Genomic DNA, 21,517 nt, shown 5'->3' with positions numbered 1-21,517 from the left:
AAAGGGTGCTGATTTTAGGTGGAATACAATAAAATTAATAATGGAAAAGCTGACAGGATCTCTTTTCTATTATTAACGTTTCTGCTGTCGAGGCCTCCTTTTACGGGATACTCAATGACAGGTGATTTCTGAATTGACCAGCTTCCTTCGATTCATTTGCTTATGCTCACCCTTTCATTTACGGAAACGTGTGCTGATGTTATTCGGATTTAGATCCATTCGTATCTCTTTGCCCTTGCCAACAGTGTGCGAAGAACGCGAGTTCACCTTCTTGACGGTAAGGCTTATGTTGCTGCTGAGGCTTAGATGTGTTGTCGAAATACTCATGTTCATTGTACATTGGTACGTTACAAGTAAGGCACTGGTCATGATTGCTTCCGGCATTCCGTGCTCCGATCATAGGGTAGAATATGAATCAGTGGCATAGCATCGTTGGCAGTTCCCAATCTGGAGGGAAAGGTTCAAGGACGCATTGGCCGAGTACTAGTATGCAAATTAAATTCGCATATCAGGGAAAATCTCCATTATGGAGAGGTTCATGCATTCAGTGACTTGTTTGCTTCATACGAAACAAGCCAATGGGTGCAATCTCGTCTCGTGAAAATCTCGTACGATCGGATTTGTTTACTCGAGTCTGGGCTGTTTGATTTGTGAGTAGCGCCGAGATTGCACTGCCCCAAATATAGTTGCGTGCCGGTAGAGCAAGAATTACGATCTGCAATCTGTTTGTAGTACCTGCAAGAATGTGCTGTACATGTATCGTATATTCTCTGTTGTTGTTTCAGTTGCCTTCATGTTGCTAAAGAAAGGTTCAGTGACTCATTTCTTTCATAAAAGACGAGTCAATGGTTTGGTCTGGCTTCGAATCTTTCGCTGCAGAAGAAATCTATTCGTGTCTCTATTGGAGAAATAATTGTATTCACTAGTTATAAAATAGGGTTAAGACAAACTCACAGAGCAAATGCCATCGGTCCCTTGATGCTCGTCCTAAAGAGGTTTGACTGGATATCATTCATACTCCCCCGAAGTCGTGTAACATGTTATTATTATGGTGTGCCTTGTTTATTTCTCAGTGCCTCCAACGATATATCCTTGCCCCTTATATTCTATACTGCAATGTATTTGTTTACATTTTAATACATGTTTATTGTTCCTACTTTGCTGTGTTGTTTTAGACAATCGTGGACTTGTAACACTTTGAAGTCATTGAACTGCTTCCAAAAATTTTATCGACATCAACAGGATTACGATTTCACTACAATATGATGCCGGATGACCTTATCACGACAACCCATGACTACAATTATAAACACAGAATCAACAAAAACATCTGCGGCACGCACCTTGTTACAATTCTCAAGTAAATGTGATTTAGGGTGTGGAGACCTGAATTTTCTGAAAGACAAGACAATTTTATGACAGAGTCATGAAATTCTGCAACATCCACAGAATGACCTGCGTATAAAAAAAGTATCACCGCCACTACCCATATGATTCCCCTGCAGAAGAACATGAATACATGTATGCAAGACTAGTTCCATTTTCTGCAAGAAAAGGCTTGCACATCAATGCGTATACCGGTATATACTACGGTATTGAATTTGATATGATACACGTACATGTACATAGGGGCTCCCGTAAGAAGACCATAGGTCTGTGGGAAACACCCTAGTAAAATAAAATAATAATAATAACATGTAGAGGCGCTACATGTAGGCCATCATTTATTTGGGCATTCCATTGGTGACACAATTATATCCTTTAGCCAAAAAACTAAAGAAATTATAGCAATAAAAACTGCTTTATGGCAGTTTTCTAAAAAAGGTTATTGTGTTCTAGTCCATGGACCCCGTCTAAAAAGTAAGAAATTAACGAAATGTGATAGCCGAAAATTAAAATTTCACACAAAACCTCACAATAATCACACACAGAATGCGAGACGACCTTTTCCCCTCGTGGTCCTCTTTCATATGCATGTACTTGTACAAGTACAAGTGTCGGAATAAACAAGTGTTGAAAGTGTCGTGATTATTGTGAGGTTTTGTGTGAAATTTTAATTTTCGGCTATCACATTTCGTTAATTTCTTACTTTTTAGACGGGGTCCATGGACTAGAACACAATAACCTTTTTTAGAAAACTGCCATAAAGCAGTTTTTATTGCTATAATAATAATGGCACGAGGTGATTTGGCTTTTTTTTAACATGGTTGTAAAATGACGTTTTTTCAGCCACTTCTAGGCAAGCTACGTCCAAAAAAATTGTTGCAGGTGGAAGTGCTATCCGTCATGCCTGTTGTCTCAAAAAAATGGGAATGATCCCACTTTGGAAAGTGTCTTGAATGATGTCCTACTTTCATAGTACCGGTATTCTCAGCTCAGGGTTCAAATACAGTAATTGGTGTGTCATTTTTTAACAAATTTGTAAAATGGCATCACAAACTGGGATATTCGGTCATCAATGTTCTGAAGTTGATAGATATCACTTCAAGGAATGCCAGTGGATGAAAATTAATCTGTCAACTGCACTGTATGCTGCCGCAAGGCCGTGTTTTTGTATTTGTAACTGGTGTCTGTGGCATACGGTAGAATTGGGTAGATAGCATAGCATCGCAGCCATGTTTTCGTTCTCACAGAGTGTATTCCGTGACCTACTGTTCTTCATTGTTGTCTTTAGTGATGACAAGGATGGCCTGACGTCGTCCAAAGGCCCTGCGGAAGCAATTCGTACTGGTAGATCTACTGCAAGCATAACGAGTAGATTCATGTACGGTACATGTACGTGTACCAAGCAAGGCTTCTTCAGTCTATAGATCTACCTTTCCGGTTTGGAGCCACCTCTGATTTGAAGCGAAACATAATAATTGGGCAACTAAGGAGGCAATGGGCCAAAACAAAACAGTGGCTCAGTTCGATTGACTCTGGCCTCAGAGCAAACTTCAACATGCCAGTTTCCTTCCACAAACATATTTCGAGTGAACAATCCTGAGAAATATTCAGCCAAATATCAAAACATACGACATTATTTCGTTCGCTAATTATCGTTACCCGTCGCCTCACGTGGCTTCAGAATATGTTACGAGAGATAGGAGAGTCTCCAGCAGGCAGCGCATCCATCGTCAGAAAGTGGAAAGAGCAAACGGCATGCCTCAGCATGGTCCTTGGTTGAGGTAAATGCTGAACGTTTGATTTGTCCCAACCAAGATTTCAGCACTTGGTTCGTCACGATTTTCGCTTGCCCGCTAACGTCTCCGCACTCCAGCTTTCTCCTGTCGGTGTCACGACAGTCACGTCCCAGTACACAACGGAGAGGACTACTAATGAACAATTCACGGCACTAACAGCATTGAACACAGCACTTCTTTCACTTCGTGAATACAATAAGACAACTGAAAATACACAATTCTGTAGTGATCGACCTTCTCTCTCACGGAGCGCAGAATGTGCATCATCACCTGTAGTCGCCATGGAAACGCAATCAGAAAATCGGCGATATGGCAAGTTTGCAATATCGTACGGAGGCGAGAGATACCATCGGAACCAATATGAAATTGTCTTTCATCTGACTTCTGAGCCCTACTTGAAAAATCGATGCACTTCTTAATCCACGCTGATGATCGGTTTGGTCTATACAAATTTGGCTGTCAAGCCATTCCGGTAGCGAACCGTCTCCTCTACTGTTTTTTCCACTATGAATTTATTTATTTTTTGAAAAACGTAAAAATGTTTGGCACCTATGAAATCAGGGGATGGCCCACGCCTAGCCTGGAAAAAAAAAATGAGGAGCTACAGTGCGAAAAAGACAGTGATAAAGGACCATCAGTGAAAAGGTATAATACATGTAAGTTAGAAAAACAGAACGAGGACATGACTCAGTGACCGATTCCAACGCCAGCACCGTCATGTACGGAGAGTCCCATAAGACGGCGACGGGAGCCTCGCAGACGCATGTCCACGGCGCTGAAAATGGCGAACTGAGTGCGCACGCGTACCCAAGCCATCATGGCAGAGAAGGGCTTCTCCCATTTCGCTGCTAAGCGGCTGGCGAGACGCTTCTGGTACGCACTGTACTCGCGGTAGAGGACAGCATCAGTGGAACACACCAAGGGAGTAAAGGAGCCTCGTAGCTCTTCAGCTGCATGCTTGTACTTCCGCTTCTTCGCTGCAGCTGCTTTGTTGGCGGTGGCATTCCAGGACAGGTTGGCCTTGGCATAACTGGGTGCGTCAGCATCTACGATGCGGTTTTTGAAAAACGCCACCCGGTTGCCTTCCCATACTCCACGAACGAGCCAGTCCGCTTGGAGCATAGGCCGACCATTCCTGTCCTGTTCCGAGATGAGGATCGGCTCGATGGTGACGCCGCCGAAGGCAATGTCGGCAAGCTTGGCATCACTGTCACGGAGGTCGTTGTGGCCTCTCTTGACAAGGCCGCCCTTATGACAGTCAAGGCCGTGCTGCAGGGTGAACGGGGCGCCACATCCGTCACAGTGAGACGGAAGAGAGTTGGGCTGCCTGCCGTAGTGGATTGCCAGCTGATCCCGAAACTGGGTTGCGGACATGTCGTAGCCTTCCTGACGGAGCGGTAGGACGGTCAGCCAGCCGGAAGCATGTCCGTCGATGATGCGGGAGAGAGTGCGCCGTTCCGTTTTGGGGAGGTCTTGCAGAAGATCCTTGCTGCCTGAGTGCCCCTGCTTGCTCGTCCCTGATCCGGCTTGCCTGACTCGTCGCTAGTTGGCAATGACGAGAATGGTCATTGATGACCACTGGCTGACCGGAGCAGATGGAGCGCGCCAGAGTCCGAGTAGCATCTTTCGACACTGCATGGGCACCCGGTGCTGTTTCGGTGGGGTCGGTGATGGCGAGGCCACCGAACTTGGCAGGGAGGGCAAGTAGCTGATGTTCTCGCTCAAGGACCTCTCTACCCAGGACAGCAGGCGTGAACTGTTGCCGGATGATGTCACGTAGCGGGGCGTACTCGGCTTCATGGCCTTCGACAACGCGGTGAATTTATGACCATTCGCAGGAGAGGGACCGTGTAAACGCGCAATAAGCTGCTTGTGGGTATGCTTTGGCAGCATCAGAGAGGTGTTCCACGCTCTTAACCCACGATGCAACTTTGTTGCTGACAAACTGCTGTACACCCGCTTCATCACCGATGCATCCCCCTAGGAATCGGCTGGATAGTGTGACTTCCCCCTGGAGGTCGCTGAAAAGGTCTTGTGCCTCTTGCAGGAACTGAGCGGTTTGACAATCAGGACACTCTTGGTGGGCTCAGCAAAGTAGCCATATGCTGGACCAATTTCGAGAAGGGAGCAAAGCCAGGCCCTTACCCTACGCAGATAGCCAGCGCAGGACGAATCGTCAGCATACCAATTCTGAATATGCTGTTCTGGATCTTTCAGCCGGTTGAGAAGAGGTTGCACTCCAACTGCATACATCAGCATTGCCAATGGACAGCCTTGGGTGGTTCCCTCACGACTTAGAATGACATGGATATTGCTGGGGGTTGTTCCTTTGAGAATGATGACAGCGAAGCCTCGATACGAGTTGAATAGAAACCGGCTTGCGCGTGGCCAGAGTATGCGGCAGTTCCAGAGGGCAGCGGATCTGCTGATGGAGTTGAATGCATTAGAGGCATCCACGAGCAAGATGCCCTCCGTTTCCTCGCTGTTGAAGAGCTCGTTCATAGCATGTACCGCGGCCTCGATGCCTGCCTTCGTACCAGCGCAGAGTTGATCGGCTCCACATACATCTTGCACATCAGTGCCTGTAGCGAGTGCCAATGCCTTGGCCTCAATGCGCTGGCGACATTCTCCTATGCCAATCGGGCGAACTCCGGGCTGTTTGTCAAGTGCGACTCCTCTCCGGGCGAGGAACGCTCTCATGGCATTCCAGGGTACGACTTCATTGGCATGAAGACATGTTGAGGCTGCAATGGCTTCCCTCATGCGGGCACTGGCATTCCCATACCGCAAAAGAAAGGCCCTCCACTACTCAGAATCCGTTCCACTGGGACCAGCACTACCAAATAGACGCCTTGCAACCTGTTCCACATGGGCACTGGTGATGTTGACCTGCTCCAGCAGTGGCAGCTCATTGAATTCTAGGAACGCACTTGGGTCAGGGGTTCTTGGAGCTGGGTGTTTTTCCTGCAAAACGTCATACACTGTTTTGCCTAGCGGGCCTGTCTTGCCATGTGCTTCGTCGGCTGGGTCCAGAACACCTCCACTACTCCGGTCGGTCACTAGTCGCACAGCCGAGCGTACCCGTCCCTCCAGCATTAGTCGGTTGAATGTCCTTTGAACTTGTTCATTGGACATTGGGCTCATGCTGGATTGCAGCTGGTTGTCGCACCGCTGGGCCTCACGAAGCAGTTCGGCAAGGAGACCTGCCTCCCACATATCCATTCTCCTTGTCAGTAGGGGTCGGATATCCTTGCTCTTCTTTACCATCTTATCTTGCTGCAGAACTACAGCGGTGAAGATGAACTCTCGTGCTGATGACTGTTGCTTTGCTTTACACTTTTCGATTTCCTCGGCTAACATGTTGACAAACCGTTACCGTCCGGTAGTGCGTACTGTTTGCCACGCAGGGAGACAGCTTTCCACCAAATAGACTTGATATCAGAATCTGGTCCACCATCGCTATTGATCAGTGGGGCACCAAACGCCCTTTGGAACTTTCTGTCCAGGAACTCTGTGGTTGCTGACTCCTGACCTGCAGTGTGATCTGTGGTCTCCACCTCATCCTGTTCACTGCCTCTGGAGCTGTCGTCCAGTACGGTAAGCTTTTCTCCTGCTACTTGTGATGACTGATCCGTTGGCTGTAGGACAGGGGCTTGCTGTGGCTGGTTCAAGCAGCGACCCTTCTTGTTCAGGTGGCAGTTACAAGCAGTACATTTACGACCGTTGGAAGCACAATCGCACCGAGTGCAAGAGCCATTTCCATTGCATTGGCAACATTCTCGGCTCGAAATGCGCTTGGCGAGTCGTTCTTGCTCCAGTCGAGTTGCCTCACAAGCCCACCTCACTTGGGGGTCGTTGTCGTCAGCCATCAGCGGCAGAGAGAAGTAAAAGTTGCTTCCGCTCTGCACTTATCGGTACTCCACACACACCATGCAAAGCATAACGAGTACAGTGTATGTAGGTAGAGTCTACAAGGCAGCAAGCAAGGCTTCTTCTACTGAACTGTACTTCTCTCTGTCTGAAGTAGCTCGTATTCGTACTGGAGATCTACTGAAGAGTTCGTACTCGACTCGAGTGCAGTGTAGCACTATGTGACATACACTGCTGGCAACTGAAATCCGACCCTCTTGCCGGCGCGGCGCGCTGGCAAGGAGGTCGGATTTCAGTTGCCAGCAGTGTAGTTATGCTACATGTATGACCTACATCATGTACACTGCACTCACTACCGGTAGTCTACAGTCAGAATAATACAAATACCGCCGCTAAAAGTGCTTTCAACCGTATCAACTTACATGTCTGATCTATTGGTAAGAAATGCATTGTTTTTCAGTTGTACCTCCACTACCTAACATTACAATTGAAATTGAAATTTACGTTCCAGAACTTTCGACGGGTGCGATCCTCGAGATGTTTCTGTGACATACAATTACCGCCGCTAAAGGTGCTTTCAACCGTATCAACCTACATGTCTGATCAATTGGTGGGAAATGCATTGTTTTTCAGTTGTACCTCCACTACCTAGCATTACAATTGAAATTGAAATTTAGGTTCCAGAACTTTCGACGGGTAATTCAATTCTAGGTCAGCTGCAGTGGTGATGGACTTGCTATACCATAATAGCTGATTGAGAAAGTGTATTGTATAATAGCATTCAAGAGGTGTATATAAGGAGCAAGGGTGAAGCACTGGTGTTTGACAGACAGTGACGGTAGAAGAGTTGGAGGAAAAAAGAAGAAGCAATCAAGGACTTGACAAAAAGACATCATCTGCAATAGCGGTAAATGACAGTGCTATGATGATGATGTGCGTGTTGTTGTTGTTGTTGTTATTGTTGCTGCTGATTGTTAAATCATATTATGTTGTAGTGCAATGATGTAGTCTTTCAAAGTATTGAGTGCTCAACTGCTTAGAGAACTGGTTTTTGATGTAGTCTAGAAGTTTCCATGACATACTTGTGCCATTACTCTTGTCTGTCAAGTCACTTTGATCTAGACAATGAATTGCCCACTTTTGTTCTAGACAAGTGTCTACGAACGCACATACTTGAACGATTACTCATACAAAGGCAAAAAGAAGTTTCTAGAACGATTACTCATAAAATATTGTGTGTGTGTATCTGCTGGACTGTGATGTACAAGTAATATATATGGCGGAAGAAGGAGATGGCCGATGATAGCGCGATTGAAAGCGATTTTGACAACATCATCATTCCATTTCAGAACACATTCCCAGACAGTGAATCTTATTAACACCACACCCACCACTTTAAAAGCACTTATGTCGCCGAGAGGCACTTCAACACCACTTAGTCATTAATCCAATTAAATATGACAGTGGGACCATTGTCATTAGGTTTAGGCCTGTTTTGGAACTCCACTTTAAATAAAGCCAAACAACAACAACACCTGGCCCACTTCAAAACCACTTCAGATCTCAAGTGGCCACTTCATTACCACTTATCCAATTAAAAGGTCAAGTGGCCACTTAATTAACAACCGCAGAGTTCAAGTACCCATTCATAAGGTCAAGTGGGTTCAACTTTGCGCCAGGACCCGCTCGGTCCCTACTACTCAGATGACCAGACTGGCTTGGAATCAGTGCGCGCACGAAGCTTGGCAAGCCGTGGGCATGTAGATTTGCGCGGCTTCAACCTGCTGGAAATCAGGCACACTGCACTGGTCAGTGGTGATGGCATTGACAGATGGGCGGGATAACGCGTCGGCGACTACGTTGTCAGCGCCGCTGATGTGGCGAATGCCGGACGTAAACTCAGCGACGAATGCGAGCTGGCACTGCTCGCGCGGGCTGAAGCTAGTTGACCTGGACCGGAGAGAGTAGATCAGCGGCTTGTGGTCGATATAGAGGGTGAAGGGACGGCTTTCAAGCTGGTAGCGGAAACGACGGATGCTCAAGTACATTGCCAGGAGTTCCCGGCCGAAGGTACTATAGCGGGTTTCTGCTGGCTGCAGACGCCTGCTTAAAAACGCAAGCGGTTGCAAAGCATCGCTGACTCGCTGCTGCAGAGCACCACCAATAGCGTAGTCCGAGGCGTCCACCATGAGCGGAATGGGCGCGTCGGGGATGGAGTGGGTCATCACTGCGGTCGTAGCAATGGCGTCCTTGATGCGGCTGAGTGCTGTCAGCGCGGCCGTGGTGAGGTCAATGGCAGGATTCTTGGGCGACGGAGGGCCTCCCAGCAAGTCCGTGAGTGGCTGAAGAATGTGGGCGCAATCTGGAATAAACCGGCGGTAGAAATTTACCAGTCCCAGAAAGCGACGTAGCGCGCTGTAGGTGGCCGGAGCAGGGTAGTCAACGATTGCCTGAACTTTCTCCGACAGCGTCTTGATCCCAGTGGCTGTCACCTGGTGCCGAAGGAACGTCACCGAGGACTGCATGAATACACATTTGCTGACATTGACTACAAGGCCATAATCCGCCAGGCGCCGAAAGATGGTCTTCAAGTGAGTGAGATGCTCGGCAGTCAAGCGACTTGCGACCAGGAGATCATCCATATAGACAAAACAGAACGGCAGGTCGGCAAGCACTTGGGCCATAAACTGCTGGAAGGTCTGACCAGCATTCCGAAGTCCGAATGGCATGCAAACAAATTCGTAGAGGCCAAACGGAGTGCTGATGGTGGTCTTCGGAATGCGGTCAGGGTGCACTGGAATCTGGTGGTATGCCCGCTGCAGATCGACCGTGCTGAAAACGGAAGTTCCGTGCAGCGAGACGGCGAAATCCTGGAGATGCGGCACTGGATACCTGTCCGGCACGGTCTTGGCATTCAGCTGGCGGTAGTCTCCACATGGGCGCCAGTCACCATTAGGCTTGGGAACCATACGGAGAGGTGATGGCCAGGGACTAGATGATGGGCGAATGATGCCGAGATCCATGATGTGTTGGTACTCCGCCGTGGCGGTGGCCAGGCGCGCAGGTTGGAGTCGCCGAGGACGCGCATGGACGGGTGGACCGGTGGTCTCAATGAAGTGCGCGGTGGAGTGCTTAACAGGGCGCGGCTGAGCGGTCGACTGCACCACTTCCGGGAACTGCTGGAGGAGGAGATTGATGCTATTACTTGAAGTATGATTGGTTAGAGCGTGGTTGATGCCAACCGGCTGAACAGAACTGGGGGCTCTTTGGGCTTGGGTTCTGGTGCCCAGCAGCAGCCCATACCTAACATCCACTAGCAGGTGGTAGTGATGGAGGAAATCAGCGCCGAGAATCGGTGTGGTAACGTCCCCTACGGTGAAACTCCACGGGAAGGTGCGCTGCAACCCGAAGTCTAGCGTAAGGGTGCAACAGCCATACGTGGGGATGCTGGTACCATTGGCAGCACACAGCATGTCTGGCACAGCACTGTTGTTCACCTGGCGAAAGCTCGCGGGCAACACACTCACAGCAGCTCCAGTGTCGACGAGGAGATGGCAATCGGAGTTCTTGTCATGTACATAGCAAAGGTGACCTGGTTGCGTCAGGCCAGGTGCGCTGGTCGTCGCGTTTGGGGCCGTAAATTTGGAGCATGGCTGTTTGCAGCAGCGCGCGGCGTCACCGAACTTGCCGTGGTAGAAACATAGGCCATCCGGAGAAGCTGGCTGGGACGGCGTCCGACGTCTGTGGGAGCGACTCCTGCCTCGCCGCTGATGCTGGAGGGCTTTCACCGCGGCGGTGAGATCGACGACTAGCTGCTGTAGCGACGCAATGTTGGCGGCTTGTGTTGTTTCGGGCTTGGGGATGGCATTGACCGACGGTGCTGTTGCTTCCATGACCTGGTCTGCCATTTCAGCATGTTCCTCCAGCGTCATGCTCTGAGGAGCGGATTCGAGCACCATCCGGACGATGGCCGGCAGCCGCTGTAGGAATAGCTCACGCATCAGATTCGCCTCCATGATCTGAGCTTCGCCGGTGAGCTGGCGCCTGCGGCGGAGGAGCTGTGAAGGCTTTCTGCTGCCCAATTCTTCCTCTGTCAGCAGCTGGCGCATTCGCTTTTGCTGAGAGCACTGCATCCTTTTGATCAGCTCAGCGCGCAGCATGTCGTAAATCTACGGCGAGTCGGTAGGCGAAGACTATAGGGAGGTCATGTACCTCAACTGCAAACTCGCTCGATAGAGCAGCAACAAAATCAAACGTTACCTCCGCACGGGCAAACCAAAATGACAGGGGTTGCGGGCCACTAGACCTTTTTATAGTATTAGTACGACTAGTACTCAAGCAGCTTGATGCTCACTACGGAGACTTGCGCGACTGCCTGGTTGGGCTCCTGGACACACCACACCACACTGTCAAGTATCAGCCATCTGTGCCAAGTGTAGATCTACGAATATTCGAATGCAGTTTCAGACATGGCGCGTGCTTGTTGCCAGGTTACGGCCAATGAGCGGCCAGAATAAGCAGTCAAGATCAGTCGATCAGATCCGAGAACTGCCCACTAGCAAGCAGGAGAAGTTGAGACTTCTTCTGTGTTAGCACAAAACCGTCTCCAAGTGCATCAACCAACAGCAGAGTGTCAGATGAGACTCTACGGGCGAAGAAAAGCACATTGACTCGCCTCGCAAATGATGCCCTCTGGCTCTACTACCACAAGGTCGAGACGGTTGTAGGAGCAAAGCTATCCTTCCGCCTGCCAAACTTCCTTGGCCTTTTCTCTCCTGAACTGAAGTAAGCTATGTTCTCCCTCAGCAGTCAGCTTTTCTTTTTGTCTTCGCAGACGCAGACCCAAACCAAACTGCACTGGTCAGCACATACACGAAGTGACTGTGTGTGTGTAGTGTGTGTACTGTTTTGTACGTAGACCTCTACGTGAACTGAGTCTATCCTGGTGAAGCTGAGCTACGTAGCTGCAGCTATACAACTGCAGTACTGGTACTGCTAGTAGTAGTAGCATGACGAGTCTTCGACTTGTTTTATTGAAAGCCCCACATTTAAGTGAACAATAGCAAGAAGGTACAAGAGAAGAGCTAGAGAGAAAAGGGAAACCAAAGAGGAGTCCAGGTAGAAAAGGAAAAGTCACTTGAAACTTGAGATTAGAACATTGAAAGGATCAGTCACGCAATACGGCTAGCATGACGTGTAGATCTACTGAACTACGAGTACTGTCTGTAGTCTAGTGTATACTCGTACAGTGTAGATCTACTGAAGAGTTCGTACTCGACTCGAGTGCAGTGTAGCCTAGGCTGTAGTGTAGGGCTACCCAGCGTCCCCGCGGCTTTTCATCATCTTCATCAATGACCTCCCCTCGCCTTATGAAGTCTTCCACACCCTTCGTCTACGCCGATGTTGTCACTTTGCTATGTCCCAACACAACAGCCAGCCCACTGAGCCCAGGCTACTACCGGTAGTACTAGTACTACTAGACTAGTACTAGTACTAGCACTAGGCAACTACTGATGAAGTCAGATGTTGATACAATGACGTCATGTCAAAGCTGGGCCTGTAATTGACTAATTGTGGTGGTGAGTTTTCAGCGACCAAGACACCACTCACCAGTCCTTTCCACCAGAACCGGTCCTACATACTCCCTAGACGGCGCGCCATTACAGGTTGTGTCCACCATTAAACATCTGGGCGTCCTATTTGACTCAAGGCTATCATTTCAGAATCATTTCGAATCTGTGCACTCAAACGGTTCCGACAACGTGTGAATCTGCTATGTTATAATTATGCCAAATCGTCTAACAACAAAAGCACTCATGAATCATGATCTTATACAAAGGCTACGTGAGACCGGTGGTGGGATATGCTGCAGTCGTATGGTGGTGTCGTCTCACAGCAAAGCACACAGAAACCTTGGAGAAATTCCAAGCCCGTTTTGTTTGGTCATACCTCAAAAAGAAGAAGATTAAGTTCCAGTACGAAACTGGCAAGTCCGACTTCACCAAGCTAGCGATGCTCGAGTCGCTCAAGTATCGGCGGCAATTCATGTGATTGGTTACGCTGCATAAGTTTATCTTCCACCACCCTAGTTACCTCTCACAATTCAGTTTCAGTGCTTCTAAAAGTGCTCCGGGGCCTAACAAAAACACTCTTTACCTAAACACAAATCGTTATCAAAGTCTAGTTCCTATTTAAAACTTCGGTACTTTGCAACTGCCTAGCACCGAAGATGACCGCTGCACAGCCTGCAGACTCCATGCAGGAATTGAAGAAGAGATTACGTCTACATGTATATATACACACGAGTATGCCCATAGAACCACTGGCATTGCAACACCTCACCAGCCCGTACACAGTTTCCTCTAGAGACATAAATGCGATAATACTCATAAAAAAGGACGTAGATGTTCGTAATGAGCCTGAAGTGTGTCCTTTTTATCAGTACTTGTACCGTTGGCGTTGTACTTAAGAACAAAATTAAAAAAAAAGAACAAAGGAAATATGTAAATAGGCGTCGAGGCGACAATAGTTTTAGAATTGCGATCAACAGAACGAGCTGAACCGACATTTCACAAAGGCTTTTATTGTATTAAAAAAAACGAGTGGATACGAAGGCAGTGAAGAACATGGAAGAAAGAAAAAATGTGATATGGAGAAAATGATGAACAAAAAATCGTACTTCGAACTAGTTTTCGCACAACACTCCTCAGGAAGCTACGTTGTACTAATGAAAACCAATCCAGAAAGATACTAATAAAGAGAAATGGAGTGAGAAGAAACAACACCTATGAAAATGATAATCCTAGCACTAAGGTAATAACAGGAAAAACTGCGAAAGCACTTAACGAACTTGTAAAGACTACTAGTATACTGACACAAGATATGACACCATGGCCAACCTGGGCCAAACAGACAGAACAAGCGGCTACTAGAACAATTTCAAACGAATAATGCTGTCCTTCTGGACACACAGATTAGGCTTATGAATACGTTGACAAACAGCTTCTAACACACTCAACTGCAACTTATAACCATGACGAGCACGGCACAAAACAGAAACAGAAGAATCAGAATACACCTTGCAGCAATCAGGACGAGATACAAGATGCTTATACACTGATGACTTCCTACTAGAAAACACACGCTCGCACCCACTCTTACTCACACAATCATTCTCGCTCTCACACTCACCGGACTCACTGGACTCACTGGCCGAATCCTCCTCAACGACGTCCTGCCTTGGAGCAATCAGGTCCCGTCTCCTCCCATCCCTCGTCTCACGCTCCTGTTGTGCATTCCGTTGGCTCTGTACTTCCGTACTGAAATAGGTCATGGTGTAATTCGCAGTTGTTCTTCTGGGTCTCGTTGATATTGAGGTAGGTATTGTTGTCGTCTCTGCCGGTGATGCAGCAAGCGATGATGACGCAAGCGTGTCTGCATGCAACACACGTGGCGTCGCCAAAGCCACATCCACCTCCGCTGGTGGAAGGAGTGACTTGGTCATGGCCACGGGAGCCAATGGTGGACTTGCCGAGTGGGACGCTAGGTCCTGTGTGATGAAGCCGGTCGGATCACTACGTCCTCGCCTTTATGGTTTACCAAAAATACATAAGCCTACATGTCCTGTCCGGCCAATCGTCTCAATGACAGCTTCCCCACAGTATTCAATCTCTAAGTGGTTGTGTAGGTTGTTGAAAGTTGTTGAGGAGCACTACTGCCGACACACTGTTAAAGATAGTTTCGATTTCGTAGAGAAGCTACGAGCCCGACCTGTTCCAACTCACTCACATTATGTGTTCGTTCGATGTAGTGAGTTTGTTCACAAACGTACCGCTGGAGGAGACAATTGATATTTGCGCGGATGTGTTGTACCGTGTTGACGAAGTTGACACTCCGTGGCTACCTGAATGTGCTTTTCGACGTTTGATGTTGTTAGTCACAACTGGCGTCGAGTTTTCGTTCAATGACGTGATGTATAAGCAGATAGATGGAGTAGCCATGGGCTCTCCGTTGGGTCCCGTGTTAGCTAATGTCTTTGTCGGTTACTGTGAGTGCAAGATTGATGCGTCTCTATGGCCGAGCCTTTATTTCCGTTTCGTTGATGACTCTTTCACATACTTTGATTCCATAGAAGACAGCGAAGTCTTTCTTGGTGCTCTCAACAGCCTTCTCCCTTCCCTCCGCTTCACATGTGAGCACGAGCAGTCCAGCAAGTTATCCTTCCTCGACGTACTTGTTGAGAAAACCGAATTTGGTAGCGTAACATCGGTGTATCGTAAACCAACATTCACCGGACAATACATTTCCTATGACTCGTACTGTTCGTCTAATTATAAAGTCAACTTAGTAAAGAATCTCGTGGATCGCGCCAAACGGATCTGTTCACCTTGTAAACTCAGTGGTGAGCTCGAATTTCTCCGTTCAGTTTTCACCAAAAACGGATACCCAGGCGACATGTTGGCAAAACTGTTGTCTACAGCCCCCACGCCGAAACATGAATTGATAGGGCCTGCTCGTTGTCCTGTCTTTTTGTGCTTACCATGGAAGGGCAAGACGTCTGACAATGTGAGTCGTGAAGTTCGTGCGATCATCAAACAAACCTACTATGCGGTACACTTCATACCCGTCTACACAACGATGCGTTCGTTCACGGTGTTGAAGGACGTCCTACCAACCCATCATTTAAGTCATGTAATCTACAACTTTGAATGCCGGAATTGTGCTAGCCGGTATGTTGGTAGGACTGTTCAGCACCTGAGCGAACGCATCAAGCAACACACTCCTTTACACATTATCCCACGTTGCGCACAACTGGAGCGTCCCACGCGGGGAAGACCCCGTAAACAACCACTACCTCCGCCAACACAGGACCTAGCGTCCCACTCGGCAAGTCCACCATTGGCTCCCGTGGCCATGACCAAGTCACTCCTTCCACCAGCGGAGGTGGATGTGGCTTTGGCGACGCCACGTGTGTTGCATGCAGACACGCTTGCGTCATCATCGCTTGCTGCATCACCGGCAGAGACGACAACAATACCTACAATATCAACGAGACCCAGAAGAACAACTGCGAATTACACCATGACCTATTTCAGTACGGAAGTACAGAGCCAACGGAATGCACAACAGGAGCGTGAGACGAGGGATGGGAGGAGACGGGACCTGATTGCTCCAAGGCAGGACGTCGTTGAGGAGGATTCGGCCAGTGAGTCCAGTGAGTCCGGTGAGTGTGAGAGCGAGAATGATTGTGTGAGTAAGAGTGGGTGCGAGCGTGTGTTTTCTAGTAGGAAGTCATCAGTGTATAAGCATCTTGTATCTCGTCCTGATTGCTGCAAGGTGTATTCTGATTCTTCTTTTTCTGTTTTGTGCCGTGCTCGTCATGGTTATAAGTTGCAGTTGAGTGTGTTAGAAGCTGTTTGTCAACGTATTCATAAGTCTAATCTGTGTGTCCAGAAGGACAGCATTATTCGTTTGAAATTGTTCTAGTAGCCGCTTGTTCTGTCTGTTTGGCCCAGGTTGGCCATGGTGTCATATCTTGTGTCACAGTATACTAGTAGTCTTTACAAGTTCGTTAAGTGCTTTCGCAGTTTTTCCTGTTGTTACCTTAATGCTAGGATTATCATTTTCATAGGTGTTGTTTCTTCTCACTCCATTTCTCTTTATTAGTATCTTTCTGGATTGTTTTTCATTAGTACAACGTAGCTTCCTGAGGAGTGTTGTGCGAAAACTAGTTCGAAGTACGATTTTTTGTTCATCATTTTCTCCATATCACATTTTTTTCTTTCTTCCATGTTCTTCACTGCCTTCGTATCCACTCGTTTTTTTAATACAATAAAAGCCTTTGTGAGATGTCGGTTCAGCTCGTTCTGTTGATCGCAATTCTAAAACAAAGGAAATAATAATATTATACTTATAGCAATCAAGTTCGAACAGCATGGTACATGTACTGTACATGTACATGTACAATGAGAGCACTAACATATCAAAGTGTGATACTTCTTCTTTTTTTTTTACTTGAAAAAGCACATAACAGGAAAGCTGACAAAGAAAAAAGAGTAAGAAAAGACAGATAAAAAGAGAGCTGAGAGAGAGAGAGAGTTGGGGTACGGTTAGGGGAGGACGAGACATTGAATGCTGGTCGCCACAGTCACAGATAGTAGCAGTGCTGGTGAGGCTACAGGCACTCCACTGACCATTAGGTCTCAGTATCGCCATGCCGGTAACGCTTCTCAGAAAGGTTCGCACAAAACAAGGGTACCGGTATGTCAATTCTCATACCCTTGTTTTGTGCACACATTTCTGAGAAGTATCACACCAGTTTGATAATTATTTTAGTGCTGTCATTGTACCCTGCTACTCGAACTCGATTGCTATTATTATTTCCTTTGTTCTTATTTGTTCTCTAGTACAACGGTCATTCCTGAAAAGTGTTGTACGGAAACGTGTTCGAATAAACTTTAATACTTTTTTAAGTTTTATTGTCTTATTCCATGTGTTTGGCTAACTTATTCTATTGATCCAATCATCAACCTCAAACTGAATACTACAGCTATATGTATGTACCCAACGCCCACCGTCAAGTACCTCGGGCTCATCATTTTAGTCATGACCACCTGTTAGGGGCCGTCCGTAAATATCGAACTTTTTTCACCAAACGAATTATTTTAGTTTAGACCCAACCCCTCCCTCCCTCCCCCTCAGAACGTAAACATTGTTGACATATACATGCATACACAACAAAAGTCGCAAGTGTGTCACTGCTTCTATGGCCATGTCTGTGAGCTGGCGCATGCGGCGGAGGAGCTGCGAAGGCTTTCTGCTGCCCAACTCTTCCTGTGTCAGCAGCTGGCGCATTCGCTTTTGCTGAGAGCACTGCATCCTTTTCAAACAGTCTTTTGATCAGCTCAGCGCGCAGCACGTCGTAGATCTACGACTCCCTGATTGTACTCTTGCTGGAACTGTGACCATGGTGACTTGGCAGTCAGGGCGTAGGGAGTCGTCAAATGACGACTCCGTACTTGTGCACAACAGTGAGTCGGCTTGAAAGTGATGACGTCAAAACGGCCAGGGAGTAGTAAGTTGACATCAGATTTCTATTTTTGGATCCACTAAGGTGTGACTTTGCTATTGCCTAAGTTATTATTATTATTATTATTATTATTTTATTTATTTTACTAGGGTGTTTCCCACAGACCTATGGTCTTCTTACGGGAGCCCCTAGAAAGGTTAAGCATGAACGAACAAATGGGCGATAATCTGTACAAGAGCGAACAGTGGAAGGCAGCATATTCCACCGATCAGAACCTATGTAGCCAAGACGAGAAAAACCAGCTTTAGTGTGGGCGGAAGGCAAGGCCAGAGAAAAAGAGATTTGGGACCTAGTGACGGCAGTAGTATGTGCACTGGAGGAGCGGGTATGGAAAATTTCTTTTAGGAGGAAGCTACATGTGCCGCTATGGACAGAGCGAAATACAAGAATAAAAAGCTTCAAATTGACTCGGACAGAAATGTGAGAGAGATTGTATAGGCTAAGAATATGAGAGGCACTGGTAAAGTTATCGAAACCAAAAACTATTCTTAGACACCTGTTAAATAGCCGGACATACTTATCGAAATAGTAAGAACTGAGGGTGTGGACGTATGCGCTACTTGCATACTCCAATGACGACTGAATAACACTAAGGTAAAAGCTACGCCGTGCGTGGAATGGCAAGAGATGTCTTGACATGCGGTAGGCGCCGAGTTTCCTGTTGACAGACCCAATCAAACCGTCAATTTGTGGCCCAAAAGTCAGGTGCTCGTCAATGACAATGCCAAGATAGCGTGCGGACTGCGCTCGAAGAACATGGACGCCGTCAATGACGACACTGGCGGAACCAGGCACTGCTGTTGTCTTTCTGTGAAGGAGGAGGAACTTCGTCTTTGCTGGGTTCAGCGTCATGCGCTTCTCTTCCAGGTAGACAGACAGCTTGGCCAGATCTCCGTTCAAAGCTCCGATGACTTCCTCAGCAGAGTCACCAGCTGCATACATATTAACATCATCCGCAAACTGCAGAACTGTGGAACTGTTGACGCATGAGGGAAGACCACGGACATAGAGGCTGAATAGAATAGGTCCCAAAACAGACCCCTGCGGAACACCCTGCGTACATGGCACGCGTGGCAGGCCCTCTGGTGCAATGAGCTGCTGCGTTCGATCACTCAGGTAGCTTTTAAACCATGCCAGAGCCGAGTCACCAATCCCACAATCAAATAACTCATTTAACAGCAACTGGTGATTGACGCTGTCAAACGCTTTCCTGACATCAGCGAGCACTACGCCAACAACCTTCCCATTATCCAAATCTTTCATCCAGCTATCAATTGCAACAGCCAGGGCCTCCTCACACGAGTGATATCGTCTGTATGCAAATTGCTGGGGTGGAATAATGTCGGGATTCTCTCTCAGAAGAAGGCTTAATTGGTTGTACACGTGCTTCTCGAGGACTTTGCTAGCGATCGGTAAAAGTGAAACAGGTCGGTAGTTTCGCGGTTCAGAGCGGTCCCCGCCCTTGAAAAGTGCTCTCACGGATGCATGCTTGAAAAGCGCAGGAAACTTACTCTCCTCAATAGATGCCCTGAGAAGAGCACACAGGGAACCTGCCATCACTTCATGACATTTCTTGAAAAGGATCGGAGGCAACCCGTCTGCTCCGGGAGCTTTATGTGCATTGAGATTACGAAGGATCTTTACAACGTCAGTGACCGTAGGCTGCGAGATAGCCAACATAGAAGTCTGACGATGGGGACCAGATGGGCAGTGAAGGTGTGTCCGAATGGGGTCTGAAACAGTTTGTGCAAATGTGCGGGAGATACCAATGTGATCAGTCCCTCCTAAAGTGTCCTTGGTATGTCTGTGAAGCAGGCCATTGAGTAACTGCCATTGGCCCCTGGGCTGTTTACGGACGGACATGAATTGATGTTGATAGTACTGGGAGCGGAGACGCCTGTTCATTAAAGTTCCCTCACGCCGAACTCGACGATATTCTTCTAAAGCTGCTGGGTCACTCGCGTTCTTACATGCTCGGCGATGGAGGTACTGTCGACGTGCCAATAGAAAACGTAGCTCTGGAGTGATCCAGGGCTTAGGCGATTTCTTGTGTAGCTTTATGTTCTTGACCACATATGGATTGAGGTCATCAAGGACACCTCCAATGCTACCGTGCCATTTATCCACGAGTTCATCAACGCCAGTGCTAGCAGTGACATGCCGTCCTGTCTCAGTGAGGGCCGAACCAATCCTGTCAGACAGATCATCAAAGTCCAGGGTGGAAAGCGGTTTCTTTCTAGTCCTAACTCGGAGGTGACCTGGTCTGTCAAGGTGGCATTCAAGGTCTAGACTAGCTTTCACGGCAAAGTGATCGCTAATCGGATCAGGCATTACACTGACATCAACAGCTACAAGGTCGCCAGTGATACAAATAGGGTCCAAACATGAATCGGAGCGGAATCTGGTTGGCTCTGTTACAACGTTATGAACACAGTGGGTTGCACACATGTTTCGGAAGTGAGCGGGAGCTTGATCAGACAAGCAATTGACATTAAGGTCGCCGAGAATGCATAATGAGCTGTGCTTCACGCTTCGTGTTACGTTGTCTATGTAGGCGGTGAATATATCCCAGAATCCTACCCCTGATGAAGGGGGTCGGTAAACACATATCAGTGGTAAACGCCAAGTGACGTGTCCAGAGCTGCGAAATTCAAGCAGCGCACTCACTGCTTCTAGTTCACTGTCACACGGACTCAAATTGATATGCATGTACGTCATCGGTATAGTGCTACGAACATATATTAGCACACCACCTCCGCCTTTCCCTCCGCCTCTGTCTCGTCGAATGTGGTCGTAGCCTTGCAATGCAATAAACGAATCTGCAATTGAAGTGTCTAGCCAAGTTTCGGTAATGCATAGTATGTCCAATGTATGAGTAATAATTAAATCCTGTATATACAATAACTTGAACTTAGAAGTTGCGACTTCGGCGGTAATGTCATGAAGTTGGTTGCTCCAACGAGGAGCACACGCTTCTTGCCGAACTTGACACTTGACTGACTCACGACTGCCATCCGGAGCACACCAGGAGCACGTCGCACCTTCCGCTCGGCAAACCTGAAAGAAAGCACCACTCCCTGCTCAATACACAGTGTTTCGGGGAATTCACCCCTCATCAGTTGAGCTTGAGTAGGCTGAGGAAGATTGTGCCTGAAAAGCAACACTTATAATTATACTGCTCTCCAGGCCAAACCATCACCAGGGATACAAACTTACAGAGACGCTTTGTTTCCAGCGCGACAAACACCTCGTGAAGCCCCAGGTAGCAGCGTGAGTCAGAGTCGCTCATGGAGTTGTGCTAAACAGACGTTGAGAGCCAGTATAGCTATTCACAACGCTGTCACCTCCAACAACTAGTCGCACGTCCGCGTGAGGG

This window comes from Sycon ciliatum, chromosome 10 (genome assembly GCF_964019385.1).
Source record: "Sycon ciliatum chromosome 10, ocSycCili1.1, whole genome shotgun sequence".
Classification (NCBI taxonomy): domain Eukaryota; kingdom Metazoa; phylum Porifera; class Calcarea; order Leucosolenida; family Sycettidae; genus Sycon; species Sycon ciliatum.
The sequence above is the reverse complement of the archived record's forward strand: the minus strand, read 5'-3'. Positions refer to the sequence as shown.